Source organism: Urocitellus parryii, unplaced genomic scaffold (genome assembly GCF_045843805.1).
Source record: "Urocitellus parryii isolate mUroPar1 unplaced genomic scaffold, mUroPar1.hap1 Scaffold_71, whole genome shotgun sequence".
NCBI classification, from domain to species: domain Eukaryota; kingdom Metazoa; phylum Chordata; class Mammalia; order Rodentia; family Sciuridae; genus Urocitellus; species Urocitellus parryii.
Genome location: NW_027554142.1, coordinates 2,046,366 through 2,063,064, shown reverse-complemented (window position 1 = coordinate 2,063,064; position 16,699 = coordinate 2,046,366). Strand labels below are relative to the sequence as shown.

The 16,699-nt window shown below is 37.3% G+C and overlaps 1 pseudogene; it reads right to left on the bottom strand.

Annotated features, from left to right (window-relative positions):
• Window positions 1–15,448: 15,448 nt before the first annotated feature.
• LOC144252966 (heterogeneous nuclear ribonucleoprotein A1-like) lies at window positions 15,449–16,408 on the bottom strand (annotated as a pseudogene).
• Between the last annotated feature and the right edge of the window lie 291 nt (window positions 16,409–16,699).

Here is a 16,699-nt window from a genome sequence, read left to right as displayed (position 1 = left end):
GAAATTTGATGATGCTGGCTTTTAACTCATTCTCTTCATGAGTCCTGAGATTTTTAAATGTAGCAGAAGCAGTATCTCAAATCCAGAACAAAAATCTGAAATCCAGAACTTCAGCTCAGCTCTCCATAGGTCTCAGAATAAACCCCTAGTTTTCTAGCTCTCTGTTCACATATCCAAAACTAGGGTTCTCTGTTCACAGAGAATGAGTATAAAATAGAATAGATGATATAATGACCATGTAATTCGAATAATGGGCCTCACTCAAACACACCTGGTGGCTAACTGAAAGATATGTTAATGAGCACCATTAAGGCCTATTTGACATGTAAAAGACCTTGAAGCCCACTTGTGGGAACACCTTCTACAAAGTCCTTTGCCCCAGAGGTGATTCCTGATTGAATTTGAAGAAAAAAGGACGGGTCACAGAAAGTGAACCTATATGGTAGTCAGGATGCCTTTTCCAAAGCCTATTCTAAATGCAGTATGCTCCTTGTTCTGCCCAAAACCATCAGTAAAGTTGTAAGATGGTACACAAAAATGAATTTTTTTTCTGGTATCATTCCTCATACCACATGGTGGTCATTCTATTTCTTTTTGCTTAAATAGATTTTTTTCTTCAAAATTTATGAGACAAGCACCCAGATTCAATTGGCAAACTGAGAAATTTTGGTTCATCTCAAAACTGCACTTTCAGCATTATTAATCATTATTTTCCCATGTTTTATTTCAAATGTATGCATCATTTATAATGTTTTTCTTCAAGAACTTGAGGGCATTTTTAAAAGATTTTAATTTATCATCTGAGATTTTCACATGAGAAAAAAGCAGAATAAAATTAGGTGACATTAAAAAGAATGAATCTCTCCTAAATGAGATTTATGTGTCCCATTTAAGGATTTTTAAAAAGTTTAATGGGTCATCAATTGAGGATTTATTCATTTATTAATTAATTTGTTTATTTACTTATTTATGGTCAGATCATTTCATTAAAATAACCCACAGAAGGGGATGGGGTTGTGGCTCAGTGACAGAGCACTCACCTAGCATGTGCAAGGTCCTGGGTTCGATCCTCAGCACCACATAAAAATAAGTAAATAATAAATAAATAAATAAATAACGCACAGAAACGTTCCAAACATTTCAGGAAACTCTTTTATTCTGGTGTGGCAGGAAAAAATAAAAGTGGGACTAACTTGAATTTAAATTACATGCAAGTTAAATCTCTCTCTCTCTCTCTCTCTCTCTCTCTCTCTCTCTCTCTGTACTGGGGATTGACCCCAGGGCCTCATGCTTAGAAGGCAAGCACTCTACAAGCTGAGCTATTTACTCAGCCCCATTTATTTTTTTTTTGGGGGGGGAGAGACCAGGGATTGAAGTCAGGGGCACTCTACCACTGAGCCACATCCCTACCCCTATTTTGTATTTTACTTAGAGACAGGGTTTCACTGAGTTGCTTAGTGCCTCGCCATTGATGAGACTGGTTTTGAATTCATGATCCTTATGTCTCAGTCTTGTAAACAGCTGATATTACAGGCATGCACCACCATGCCTGGCAAACTTCAATCTTAAGGGCTAAAGTACATAGCAAATTAGATCAAAGTCCATGTCAATATCTTGGTACTATATATAAAAGTTGTTGATAGACCTTATATTTCATTTACTTATATGTGGAGCTGAGAATTGATTCCAGTGCCTCACATGTGCCAGAAAATTGAGCTCCACTGAGCTCCAGCCTTAGGCCCCTGGTACTTTTTTTATGGGGGATATTGGAGATTGAACTCACGAACACTTGACTACTAAGACAAATCCCCAGGATTTTTTTTTTTTTTACTTTATTTAGAGACAGGATCTCACTGAGTTTCTTAGCACCTCACTTCTGCTAAGGCTGTCTTTGAACTTTTGATACTTCTTCCTCAGCCTCTTCAGCAACTGGGATTACAGGCTTGCACCAACACACCCAGCCCCTGGTACATTTTAATACTGTTTTATGTAGATTTTAACCAGTAGCTTTAACTTTTTTTCTAATATATATTTGATTTGAATCCATAACCCAGAAATCAGTGAAACAGAATCTATTTTTTTTTTTATCTCCAACACTGCTTTTGGTTATGACAGTGTCTGAGTTCAGATTCCCCATTAAAGAGTTTACTGTGTGTTGTGTTCTCATTCTGACCCCCCATATGACCTATTTCTGAGTTTTAGAATATCTGAAACAAGGTTCCCAGAGATTCCAAATTTTTTGGAGTATTTAGAAAACACCACTATCTAAGTCTTGCCTTCTAGGGACCAGTTTGAATTTTAAGTGTATAGCATCTGAAGGGATGGAGTAATTAGATGCTTTGCAGTTGGAAGACATTTTCTGATATACTTTCTATCTAAAAGGTACTTCATTTGTTTCCTTTAATTAGATACTGTGAATAAAGGTACAATAAAAATAGATGTGTGGCAATATATTTAGCAAAACGATTCCAATTTTTTTACATATATACCCAGAGTTATTATTACTGGATTGTATGGCATTTTTTAACCAAGAATTATTATTTATATCTTTTTATTTATTTAAATAATGGAAATTAACCCCAGGGCACTTTACCAGTGTGCTACATACCCAGTCTCCAACACTTTTATTTATTTATTTATTTTTGAGAGAAAGTTTTACTGAGTTTCTTAGGACCTTGCCAAGTTCTTGAGGCTGGTCTTTAATTTGAGAATAAACCCATAGTTTTCTACCTCTCATCCTCCTAAGCCACTGGGAGTACAGGCATGTACAACCTTGCACTGCTACCCCAAATTATTACTAGTGGATTATGTGGCATTTTTATTTTGGGCTTTTAAAGAACCTTAACCCTTTTATAAAATATATTTATTAAATTTACTTAAAATATATTTATTAAATTTATTTAAAAATGTCACCAACATTTTTACATATTTGTGTACCCTGGAATCCCTATTAATTATGAGATATTTGCTTGGTTTTGTATGGTTTGGTGCTGAGTATTGAACCCAGGGGTGCATACCACTGAGATACATCCACATTCTTTTTTATGTTATATTTTGAGATAGGCTCTCATTAAGTTGTTTGTAGCTTTGTTATGTTAATGAGGCTGTCTTTGAATTAACAATTCTCCTGTGTCATTTTCCATAGCTTCTCGAATTTCAGGCATCTGCCACCATACATGACAATTTTATATTTTTATAATAGCTATTCCAACAGCACTGCATAGGCTGCAGAAAATCTATTTGATTACTGCATTAAATCCCTGAGGCAGTTTATGTGAAGTAGCCAGTGTAGGAGTGTTGAGTAAAGATTATCAAGGATTGTGGAATGTGATAGACATTATTATCTAAAGTACATGTATGGGGCTGGGGATGTGGCTCAAGTGGTAGTGTGATCACCTGGCATGCATGCGGCTGGGGTTTGATCCTCAGCACCACATACAAACAAAGATGTTGTGTCTGCCGAACACTAAAAAATAAAAATATTAAAATATTCTCTCTCTCTCTCTCTCTCTCTCTCTCTCTCTCTCTTTTTAAAAAAATAAAGTACATTTATGAAGACAGGAATTGATGTGAACATACTTTATATACAAACAGAGGTATGAAAAATTGTTCTATATGTGTAATAAGAATTGTGATGCATTCCGCTGTCATTTATTTTAAAAATTTAAAAAAAAATCTTTATATGTATTGCTGAGAATCAAATTCAGTGCTTTGCACATGCTAGCAAAGTAGTCTACCACTGAGACATAACTCTAGCTCATGTACCCAGCTTTTTATACTCTCTTTGTAGTAATCAGAAACAACTTTAAAAATTAAAATTGCATTTATATCATTTTTCCTAGTATAGTAATGTATTACTAACTAAACTTATTCTTAGTATTTTTTAAAAATAATCTAATGGATGACTGTTATTTTTTCCAGAGATTATTTTATCACTTCTTTAGGGCTTGGTGAAGAGTCTTTTTTTTTTTTTCAGAATTTAGATGTCTTCTATTATCAAATGGGTCCATGCTAAGTGTGTTGAAAATAGTGATTCTAAAAGTTTGCACAATCCACACCTTTCCAAGACTATAGGAGAAAGGGAAAGACAATATTCACAACCAAGAAACCATTTCCCATGGAAGCATAGTATCAATGTCCAACCTTTCAGTGGTAAGGTTGTTTAAGAACCACAACCATAGGTTTCTGGGATCCTCTAAAGAACACTGAATGGCTAAAAATGACTTACTCTTCTTCAAAATAAAATTTTTGCTACCTACTTAAAAAATAAAGCACTATGAATGAGAAAGGTGAATGAGACTTAAGTTCTGTGGAGGTACTGAGGTTGACATTTCATTATAGTTTATAAATAGTCAAATAAGAAGGGCCTTAGAGTTGTCTCATCTTTTCCAACACATGATATGGAATACTTAGATGAACTGACATGAAATAATGAAAATGCATTTCAGGGAAGTGATATCACAGAAATTTTCAGGGTAGAATCTTGGAAATGTGGGAAAAATATATTCATATTCATTTCTATAGAAAAAAATAAGTGATAAGTACATGAGTAGGGTAAATTCACTGTGCCTCATGTATTGTAGGTTGAAAGTAATGAGAAAGTAGAACTGAGGAGATCCAGAACTCTATAATTGTAGGAGAAATTAATAGCAATTTAGAAAAAGAAAATATAGTTAAATCCCTTTAGATTTGCCTCTGTCCTCTGTTCCTCTTATGAATTTGATTCTGTCAAACGAGATTATGTGGGTATGGTTCTCTTTGAATTTGTTTTCTTTTGTTTTTAGGATTTTGTCAGCTATGTCATGTAAAGCCCTGTGTAAACTCACTTTGGGGGCTCTTTTACCTCCTGTTCTGGACTGCAGAGCAGAGACCCACCTCACTCATTGTGTGCAATGAATTGACTTTTGTCAATCTTTGCCAACAATGGTTGGAAGAACAAGCATATTGGAGGGTCTTTCATATCCTATAATATGGTTGTCAGACCCTGTGGGTTAAAGGGTAATTACTTGCTATGTTAAAAACATCTTCCCTATGAGAAGGGCTTACCAATATATATATATATATATATATATATATATATATATATATATATATATATATATATATATTGTTTTGGAAGCCCCATAAACACAAAAGGGAAGCATTTATGCTCAAAAACAAAGGAAAGCCAGAAGCCATTAGATGTGAAAAAATACAAAAAATAAAATCTTCTCTTAGAGCTTTCAGAAGTAAAAAGTTTATTTCTGTTTTGTGCAAGAAAACTAAAATTTCTCTTTGGCCTGACAATATTTTGATGTTTTAAACTTACTTGTAATTTCTACCTGTGTTTTGAATTCACCTATGCCTGGCTATCCCTTACCAGATAACAACCCTCTCTAAAACCTTACTTGTGCCTCATAAATTCTGGCTTCCACTGACCAAACAACAATTCTCTCTAAATCTCAGTGGCAGCTCATAAATTCTAATGTCTGGAGCTGAATTTATTCCCTCCCCTGAAATGTTAGTGATGTAGATCCTTAACCTGCTATCTGCCTTTGTATTATGATTGTCAAAATCTTGTTAGCTGTAAGCACCCTATACACCCACCTCCTTTGTAACTTTTTGTGCTTTAAAAACTTTTTCCTGAAGATCAGCGGGATGATCTCTAGCATGGAATCTTGAAAGAGACAGTCCTGGCCAGTTTTTGTGTACACAATACAATCTTGATTTAATTTGATTTAAAATTGGAGTTGGTGGTCTTTTCTTTGTGATTTGGTTTAACATTAACCTTTTTTTAACTTCACTGTAAATAAAACCAAAGAACACAACAAAACTCCTGTAAATGAGCCAGGTGCATAAAAATAGTCATTCTTTACTGAAAGCACAGTATTCATTATAGAAATGATATAAGCTTAAAAATTAAAAGATAGCTCAAATATCAAGGTAGTTTAGGAGTTAGAATTCTTTTCTTTCAGAATATAGGTAGTAAAATAGGACAAAAGAGAAAATGTGAAGCCTAAATATATTAAGTAATATGCAAAAAAAATCACCAAAATATTTATTATAAAAAATTGTTTCCACAGAAATGGTTCAAAAGAAGCAGTCTTTTTGTCAGGAATAAACATTTGGACAGGAATGGAAGTTTTGGTTCTCTCTTTAAGTAGTTTTACTCATGGTGAATAATCTTTACACTATTTCTGCATTTTACTGGTTGGAATTAATTGTAATTCATATGTCTGCAAAAAAGGTACTAAATGCAGAAAAATATTATCTCTGTATATTAGCAGCAACTGAGTTATAAAATTTGCTATGATAACTTGTCTCTTCATGTACTTAAAGACTATGAATTTGCTGCTTAGCACTTAGGTATAATTCTCTATGTTGTTCTCTAGTTATTTATGTCTCTATGTTTTATACCAAGCTCTTAGTATGTGCCTTAATTACTGTGTGTAGCAATGTAGGATTTATGTCTTATTTGTGACACTTTGTTCCCAGAACTGTGTCTAAAGGGAAATATTAACAAAATGATTCTCTCTAATATTATATTATATTTTATATTTATTTATATATTTATGTATACATATATTTATAATTTAGAAACATACTTTGGTCTGAAACTACAATGATACTAGTGTATTTTAGCTTGAATTGGTTGTGAGAAACAAACTAAAAAGACTTTTCTTTTTGTTGGTTGGTGATTTCTGCAACCTCAGGAACCTAATGAATAATGGCAGAAATAAATAAGTAACTCTCTAGTGTGAGGCAGAACCACCAAACTAGATGATGTTTTGCTTCTACTTTCTATATTGATCATTAGAAACATACCTTTAAATTTACATGGAACACTTTTGGAATTCTGTTCTGTTAGTTCTTCTAAAAAAAATCAATGAAAGTGAAAAATAATGCAGGAAAGATAAATAATTAATTTCAAACAATTCATTTCTTAAAATAAATATTTTTTTCAAATCACCAAAAATTCTGAAAAGTTAGAAAAGTTGAAAGCTTTAGAAATAGCCTAAGGTCTTTAGTCTGCATTTATTCTCTTATTCAGTTGTTAGATCTTCTTTTAGATCATTGGACATTTTAATAATTAGTTTTTCATTATCTTTATCTGTGATTTTATGTACTTCCATAACTGTGGGATCCTTTGTTGGAGCATTGTGAAGGGGGGGGGGCGCGTGCCTGTTTCCTCATGTTTTCTGAGATCACGGACTTTCACTTCAAATGAGATGGATTTTCTTTCCTCTTTTTTTACATGTGTCCCTTTGTTGGTATCTTTCTCTGTTTCTGATACGAGTAGATGTCCAGGAGTAGAACCTGTGCAGAGGATTTTTTAGTTTGATTCATCTTGTTTATCTGTTTTTGCTTTTGTTTTCTAAAATAGGGGTCTTGTCTAAAAAATCTTTTCCCATTACAATAGCCTTAAAATGTTTAAAAATAAAATTTTATTTTTTTCAATTAATCCCTGGTTCTCCTGCATGGTAAGCAAGCATTTTACCACTGTGCTACACCCCCAGCCCATTTAATCCACTTTGAGTTGATTGTTTCTGAGTAAAGAGCCACAGGGTTCTAGTTTCATTCTTTTTCCTGTGGATTCCCTACCCTGTTTTCCCAACACCATGTATAGAAAAAAATGTCTTTTTTTTAAGAGAGAGGGAGAATTTTGTTTAAGATGGACACAACACAATGCCTTATTTTTTTATGTGGTGTTGAGAATCGAACCCGGGTCCCTCCTGTGCTAGGCGAGCGCTTTACCACTGAGCCACAATCCCAGCCCCAAAACTGTCCTTTTTCTACTGTACATTCTTACACCTTTTTCAAAAATAGGCTGCTGTAGGTGTGTGGGTCGAATTCTATGCTCTCTGTTCTGTTCCATGGGTCCATGCTTCTGTTTATAAGTCAGCACCATGCTGTTCTGATTACTCCAGCTTTGTCCTGTATTTTGAAGTCAAGTCATGGAACTCCTCTTGCTTGGTTCTTTTCATTCAGGATAACTGTGACTCTTCAGGAGCTTTGTGGTTCCATAGAAATTTTAGGATTGTCTTTTCTAGTTCTGTGAAGAATGCTCTTGGTGTTTTGGTAGGGATTACATTGAATCTGCCGATCTTGTTGGGTAGAATAGACATTTGAACAATATTGGTTATCTTTTTATTTGTGTGTGTGTGTGTGTGTGTGTGTGTGTTATATTCAATTTCTTTCCTCATTGCTTTATAGTTTTCATTTTAGAGATCTTTTACCTCTTTATTTTAATTTGTTCCAAGGTTTTATATTTTTTGCAGTTATTGTAAGTAGTATTGTTTGCTTGATTTCTATTTCAGATGATTTGCTATTTGTATATAACAACTCTAATAATTTTATTTTTTGTATCTTGCAATTTTGCTAAATTCATCTATTACCACTACTAGTTTTGGATGAAGTCCTTGGAGTTTTCTAAATGTAACATCAGCTCATCTGCAAACAGTGAGAATTTTATTCCTTTTTTCCCAGTTTGGATGCCCTTCATTTTTTCTCTTGCCTGATTGCTCTAGCAAGCACTTCCAGAATTCCATTGATTAAAAGTGGTAAAATGGGCATCATTCTTCTGTTTCAGATCTGAGAGAAAAAACTTTCAGTGTTTATCCATTTGATATGATGCTTGCTGATGGCTTATTTGACACACCTTTTATCATGTTGAGATGTATTCCTTCTATACCTAGTTGTTCAGCATTTTCATCATGAAGAGATGTTGATTTTATCAAGTGCATTTTCTACATCTATTATATCGGTTTTGCCCTTCATTCTGTTAATGTGGGATATTACATTTATTGATTAGATAGTGTTGAACCATTATTGCATCCCTGAGATGCATTCCACTTGGTCATGTTAAATAATCTTTCTAGTGGGCAATTGAATTTAATTTGCTAGTATTTTGTTCAAGATTTTTGTATCTTTATTCATCAAAAATATTAGCTGTGGGGGCTGGGGCTGGGGCTCAGCAGTAGCACACTTGCCTGGCATGTGTAAGGCACTGGGTTCGATTCTCAGCACCACATATAAATAAATAAATAAATAAAAAGTTTTATCAACAATTAAAAAATATTCTAAAAAAATAGCTGTGGATTAGTTTTTGTGTGTGTTGTCAGGTTTTGGTATCATGGAATTGCTGGCTTCATCAAATGTATTTGGAAGAATTTCTTTCTCTTCTATTTTTGGGAATTACTTAAGGAGAACTAGGAACTGTTCTTCAAATATTTGGTAGAACTTTTAGCAGTAAAGCTCTCTTGTATTGGAATTTTCTTTTCTGGAAGGCTATTACTACTGATTCAATCTTGTTACTTATTATAGGTCTGCTCAGCTTTTTTATTTATTTATGATTCAACCTGGGTAAGATATATATGTGTAAGTGTTCAGGAATTTTTCCATTTATTCTAGGTTACCAAATTTTTGCAAATAATAACAAACATGGGTATCTTTGTTCCTAATAATCTCAAATGATCCTTTGTACTTTTGTGGTGTCAGTTGCAATCTTTCCCTTTTCTTGTCTGAATTTGAGTCTTCTCTCTACTTTGCCTAGTTGTCTAGCTACTGACTTTTCACCTGTGTTTAGTTCTTTGAAGAACCAGCTCCTTATTTCATTACTCTCTCGTGCTCCTTTTTAGTCTCTGATTCATTATTTGTGCTCTGCTCTGAACTTATTATTTATTTCTTCCTTTCCACTAATTTTGGTTCAGGTTTGGATACCAGATGTTTTTAATACACTTGATAAACAATAATCTCCCAGGCTTTCTTAAAAATCACAGTGGACTGGTCATTTTTCTGGCTTTTCTAGTATATCTAACCTGGCATATACAATTTTATGAACCACAAAGCACATACTTCTGATTCCTTCCTTTACTACCTTTCTTCAAACTATGAATTTTTCATTTTATTCAGATTACAATATCACTTTCCAACCTAAAAAGGGCAATCTCCTGGGACAGTAGTGCCATCTCCTAACAGTCAAGCTAAAAGCTATGAACCATAATTATGAACTCTTTCTCATGCAGCTGTGATCCCATCCTCACTGCACCCACCATGACTCAGCATGCACAGTCCCTTCTCCTGCGTCTGATCGTCCTCTGCCAGGCAGGCCCTTCCCTCACAGCAGGCCTGGCACTGCCATTGCCAGGTGATGTTCTGCTGGGTGTAGGCATCTTTCAAAGGGCAGAGGGGAAGTGGGCCTCCTCTTCAAAGGAGGGGAACATGCCCAACTTAAACAGGTGAAGCAGAGAGCTTGGGAAGGGTCATTCTTGGTCTGCCAGCTCAGCCCTTCAGAGGGATGGGGAGGGGGTGCCTAAAGGGTCCTTTCTCACCAGCCCAACCCTTACTCGCCCTTTTCCCTCACAGGCACTCACTCCCTTCACTATGACTTCACCGTCAATTCTAAGGCAGCACCTGGACAGCAATGGTTTACAGTCCATGCCCAGGTGGACCAGAAGAATTTTTTCTCCTATGACTGTGGCATGGACAAGGTCAAATCCTTGAGTGCCCTGGGAGGGAAAGTGAGTGCCACAGTCACCTGGGAAGAGCCCAAAATGTCACTGAGAGATATTGTGAATACGCTAAAACAGAAACTGGCTGACATTAAAGCAGAAAATGACATGGCCAGAGGTATGTAAGGATAGTCCAGGGATATGAGAGAGCTGATATTGGTTGAAGGAAATTGATTGTGTGCATATATAAAAAAAAAGAGTTAGATGTTGGTCCCTCTAAAAGCCCAGACATAACTGTTTTGGAGGACAGAACACAGCCAGATTAGAAGGAAAACAGGGAAGGTGGTACTGGGTTGGACAAAGGATTTGTTAAGAAAGGAGGCTGATTTCTCTCTGATGGGGGCAGGTCTGAACACCCTGGAGGGCAGGATGTGTTGTCAGCATAAATCCAACAGCTCCTGGAAGTTTGGCTTCAATGGACAGATGTGGCTCCTTTTTGACTCAGACAACAGAAAGTGGAGAGAGATACATCCTGGGTCCAACTGGATGAAAAAAATGTGGGAAAATGACAAGGAGGTGACTGAGTTGTTACACAGGTCCTCGATAGGTGACTGTAGAACCTGGATTCAGAATTTGAAGGAATGGGAGGCAGAGTTGGAGCCAACAGGTAACTGGCAGGAGGGGGAAGAAGTGGGATTCACATGAGATGCTTCTACGTGTGTGTGTGTGTGTGTGTGTGTGTGTGTACAATCCATCAAGCATGAGTCAGACCTGGGTTAACATTCATAGGTATAGTCTTCCTATCTTTTTCCCTTCTCACCTCCTAATGCCTCTTTTTTAGTGCACATTCTTTTGGTCTGACATTTGCTCGTCTCTTTTTGGAAATTCCTCTAAATCACTTCACATGTCAGCTCCTGAGACCCTTCTCCACCACCATCCTCATGGGTCTCCTCATATTCTGCCACCAGGAAGGATGAGTTGTATGGTCACCCAGGCTTCTCCCATTAGCTGTATGAGCCCCTTAAAGACATGGCCCGTTTCCTGTCTCCCTCATTTCTCAGGACCTGTCACAGCAGCTGCCACATAGCAGAGATCTAGGAACTATCTGCCTTCCTGAATGACTTGGGGCAGCAGGATCTAAGCAGATATGTCCTCATATTTTGGTCTGAAGAAGGGCTAATACTCTTATGTTTTCATTTCAGGACCTTCAACCACCACCCCAAACACAGTAATTGCGAAGTCCTCAGCCAGTACCTTTAATCACTGGAATTCAGTACCTTTAATCACTAGAATCCTCATCATAGGATGCATCATAATTTTTTTCTCACACGTATTGTAGGCAGATTGAAGAGAGGGATGGGGGAGATGGGGAAGCAATGAGGACAGGAAAGTGAATTCCCAAGATCCTAGTCTGTACCTTGACTGGTCCTTCCCATTCTGAGGTGAGACAGAAGAATCAGGCCTCCTGTCACTGGAAGCAATAGCTTGACCATGCTCAGCCCTGAGTTCTGAGAAATCCTCCCTGTCAGGGCCCATGGGAAAGAGGAGTGGCCATACCAAGGCAGCCTGTGGGCTCTAAAGGGTTTTAGCTTATGCAGGTCTGATTCAGACCAGATTTCTATTAGAGGGACACAGTGGGGCATGGTGTGGAGATAAAAGGAACACAGGAAGGAAATACCCAATCCTGGAAGATGGCAGCATGGTATCTCCATTTAATGTGTACAGAGAAAGGGACTTCATACCCACAGTCAAAGAAGAGGGTCCTGGGACCTCAGTCCTGGCTCAGTGGTAGAGTGCTTGCTTAGCATGTGTTAGGCACTGAGTTTAAACTTAAAATCAAGGTATTATGTTCATATGTAAAAGAGAGGGAGAGAGAGGGTCCTATGGCTAACACCAGGGTAAGGCGCAGGGAAGGCCTTTCCCAGCCCAACCTGGAAGGCTGGAGTTCAGGGCTGCATTCCGACAGGAGGCTCATTTCCAGAAGCTGAGTTGAAAACAGAGTGGAGTCTGTTCAGGATGAAGGCAGAGGATGCCAGCTCTCTGGGGACTCCTACAACTCCAGGATTGGGCTGTGGCCCTGGAACCCAGCCTCCTGCAGACTCCAGATCCTGAGCCAGCTCAGCAGCCTCTGCCTTGAGCAGGGCCTCTGCAGAGACTGGTGGGGCTGAGCAGCTGCTGGAGCCTGATGCTCCAGCTGACTTAACCAGAGTGGAGGGAGTAGGCAGGGCCAGTCACTTTTAGAGCTGTGCTGCTCCCAGGTAAGGAGAGGTTGAGGGAGAAGGGGGAAGAAAGATGTCATCTGCAACCCCACCCAAAGTCTGGGAACTAGGTTCCATATCCCCTCTCTTTGGCAGGACTCTCCGCATCCCCAGGTCCTATGGACCCTCCTATCGGGGGAGGAGCAGACTTCCAGTCAGGGAGCAGATCCAGTCATTAGGGCTTCAGTCCTGAGACCAAAGCCTATAGCAGGGCAGGAACTGATTCTGGCCTGTGGGAAAGAAGGGAGGAGGGGATAGAGGCTGTTGGATCCTTGGGTAATGGATGGAGGGAAATACATGACCCAAGCTGAGCACCCAGAAGAATTGAGATAGAATTTCTTCAGAGAGTTGAAGTAACACCTGTTTCTTTTCTAAAGGTTCTCCCAAGAAACTTCTGAAAATGTGATTCAGTTAAATAACTGGCCTTACTGGTCTTCTGCCAGTCTACTCCCTGCTCTTCCTCCATAGAGCAGATGAAGATTGAAGTACAAATCCAGAGGCCTCCAGCACATCATCACGTATTCTAACTTAGCCTACAGCTCTCCATTCAGATCCAGCATGGGTGAGGTACCCATGGGAGAGATGGGCTGGCTGTGAAATAAAAACTGTGAAAGTAATCTATCAAGAAATAAATACAAAACGACAAGAATCATATTTTCAAAGCAGGGCATGACCTGTTGGTAAAGTGCTTGCCTTGCACAAGGCCCCGGGTTCAATCCCTAGCACCACAAAAAAAAAAAAAAAATTATATACATCATATTGTTAACTTTTAAATAAGCCAGTGTGTCTTAATTGTCTTTTAGAAATATAGTTTACTTTGCAGTGTAGAGAGTAACATAAAATTTTATAACGTATTTATTTAAATATAAAATATTAAATGACACCATTAATTTCCAATTAATTTGTTATTATTATATAGTTTAAGAGCTATTGTTGTAGAAACTTTTGTTTGAAGAACATCAGCTTAGTAAAATGTTCTTTTAAATCTTGTACTTTAATGACGTGTGTATTTGGGAAATAAAGATACAATTAATATGTTATTAATAATTATCATAATTACACTGATTTTTTATATTAACCAAGTTTAGCTTTTAAAGAAAAATTTGAAATATGGAATGTAATGTGGTACTTTTAAAATAACAGTTATTGTTTAATCAAAATGTTATATACCTTAAATCCTTTAAAACTAGTGTTTTTTTTAAAATAATAAAACTCAACAGACATAAAAAATTATTTTATTGGAATGAGAGTAGATTAATATTTTCAGTATTTCTTATTTCTTTTATCCTTTAGTTAGAATTCCCAAGTAATAAAAGTCTGTGAAAAGATCTTATCTATATTGGTAAATAAGCCTCATGTCAGAACCTTAGCAGGATTTAAAGAGTAAAAATCTTTCAATAACTTCAGCTGATTGTGTTAATTTCATGTAACCAATTTAGCTATATGTAAACATTTTGAAAATTATTTTGTACATATTTTGTTTTAATTTACTGAGACATTTATAGCCTTTCACTTTACTAGGTTAAATTTTTCTTAAACCTTTCTATATAAATCACACCTGATAGAAGTTTAACTCCCAGCCCCTTGGTTCTCATGAGGACATAGAGAATAAAGGAATTTTAGATCTTATTTTATATTAACCAAATTACAAACACATCTAAAGTTTAAGTATATTTTAGTTAATAGGGTCTGATGTTTTTATATTTAGTAGATGATATTTTAGCACCCAATGGATGACATTCTAGCACTCTAACCTTGCAAATCAATAAGTACCTCTTTTAATAAAGACATATAATTACTCCCCTTTACCTTAAATGTATTTATTCTTAACTGTAAGATACAAGACATCAAACAAATTTAGATAACAGTATTAATTATCTTTTTCCTGTTAAAGAAAATTGTTAGAAACAAATAGATATAAATTTTAAATATCATAGGGATTAACAACTTTATTATTATTATTATTTTAATATCTGTATTTATCAAGGGGGTCAGTAGATAGTTTTCAATGTGGTAGGAGGCTTGTTTTGGTGCTTGTTTCTTGGTGTTGCAGGGATCTTGAAGGAAATAGGTTGTTTGGTCCTAAAGCTGTGAGCCAAGACAAGGGCCAGCATGATCTGGGCTTTCTTGAACTGGGGAATTTCACCCAGGAGTTCCCAGAAAAGTGGCTTCTGTGCCTTAATGGCTCAAACAAACCCCTAATTTATATATGGTTCTTTTGCTTATTCACATCCAGTCAGGATTTAGAAGACCCTCAGGTATTTCACTTTTAGGGACACAATGGGGTGGACTATTCTGATAGCTGCTTTCACTCTCCTGTCTATTGCAGCAGCCACACCCACCTTTTCTTTGCCACCCATTGATTCCTGCTACCCCAGGATATGATGACCCTCATGAAGATCCTGTAACTTCAACTTTGAACTTTTTTTTAAAAGACATTTATTCAGCGTCATGATCAGACTATTACATTTAGCAATCAACAGCCCAGGTGCCAAAAACAAAGTAGATTAATACCCTTTGTGGAATGCTTTGAACTTTTCACAGAACAGAAACTAAAAATAGCCTGTTATACAATTAGTCACAAGTGTAGCCCTTGAGTTTTTTGCCCATACATATGAGTATTGTCTAAACCATGTCTTCTTTGTAGCAGCTAGGCCCTGCCAATACTGCTTGGCTGAGTTCACAAATCTATTGTAACCTTTAGCTTCCCTGTCACTTCTCTGGCTCTCCTCTCCTGCTAAGCTTTGTTTCCTGGCAGTATTAAAACCTTCTGCCACTGCCATGGCTACTGCTGCTGCTGCTGGAACCACCATTACCATCATGGTTTCATAATTTGGCAAATATTGGCCTCTACCACCATAAGGTCCAGAGCTTCTGCCTCCAAAGTTTCCACCCTTCATGGGTCCAAAATTTGATGACTGATTGTTATAACTCCCAGAATCATTGTAGCTTCCACCATCTCCAAAATTGCTTCCATCATTACCAAATGCATTTTAGCCATCCCCACTGCCACCATATCCACCACCATCATGGCTGCCACCAAAGCCACCATGACCACTGAAGTTCCCTCCATGACCAAAATTGTCATTTCCACCAAGACCACCTCTATGACCACCACCAGTTTCCAGAACCACTTCGACCTCTGGCTAGATGAGGCACTAGTCACCTCTTGCTTTGACAGGGTTTTCCTCACTTCACAGTTGTGGCCATTCACAGTATGGTATTTTTGAATGACAATCTTATCCACAGAGTCATGGTCATCAAAGTTACAAAAGCAAAGCCCCCTTTTTTTCCACTGCCTTGGTCAGTCATGTTTTCAATAACTTAGATTTTCCCATATTGTTCAAAATAATCTCGTAGGTGATGTTCTTCGGTGACTTCTTTAATGCCACCAACAAAGATCTTTTTCACAGGTCAGTGGGCCCCCGGTCTTTGAGAATCTTCTCTTGAGACAGCTCTCTTTGGTTCCACAACTTTTTTATCTACCTTGTGTGGTCTTGCATTCATGGCTGCATCCACTTCCTCCACAGTGGCACAAGTGACAAACCCAAAGCCTCTGGAGCGCTTGGTGTTTGGGTGTCTCACAATCACACAGTCCGTGAGTGCTCCCCATTGCTCAAAATGGCTTCTCAGACTTTCATCAGTTGTTTCAAAGCTCAGCCCTCCAATGAATAGCTTCCACAGCTGTTCGGGCTCTTTAGGGGACACTGATTTAGACATGATGGCAGCAGGAAGAGAGACTTTGACGATGCTTTCTATGCTCATCCATGGGCAGAAAAGCCAACTTTGAGCTTTTTTATTGTGTTTTGTGATAGTTCAATTCTGCACTTTTCATTAACGTGATAAGCAATGTCCTTTGCTAACCTGTGGAAATATACACTTAGCCTCTGGCTATTGGAACAAGAAATAACAATAGTTTCCATCTTGGTTTGTGTAACCAAATATTTCTCCGCACCTTGAGTTGACCTTTGTTATCGTTTAGAACTGGGGTATCCCCCAAAGATCCATGTA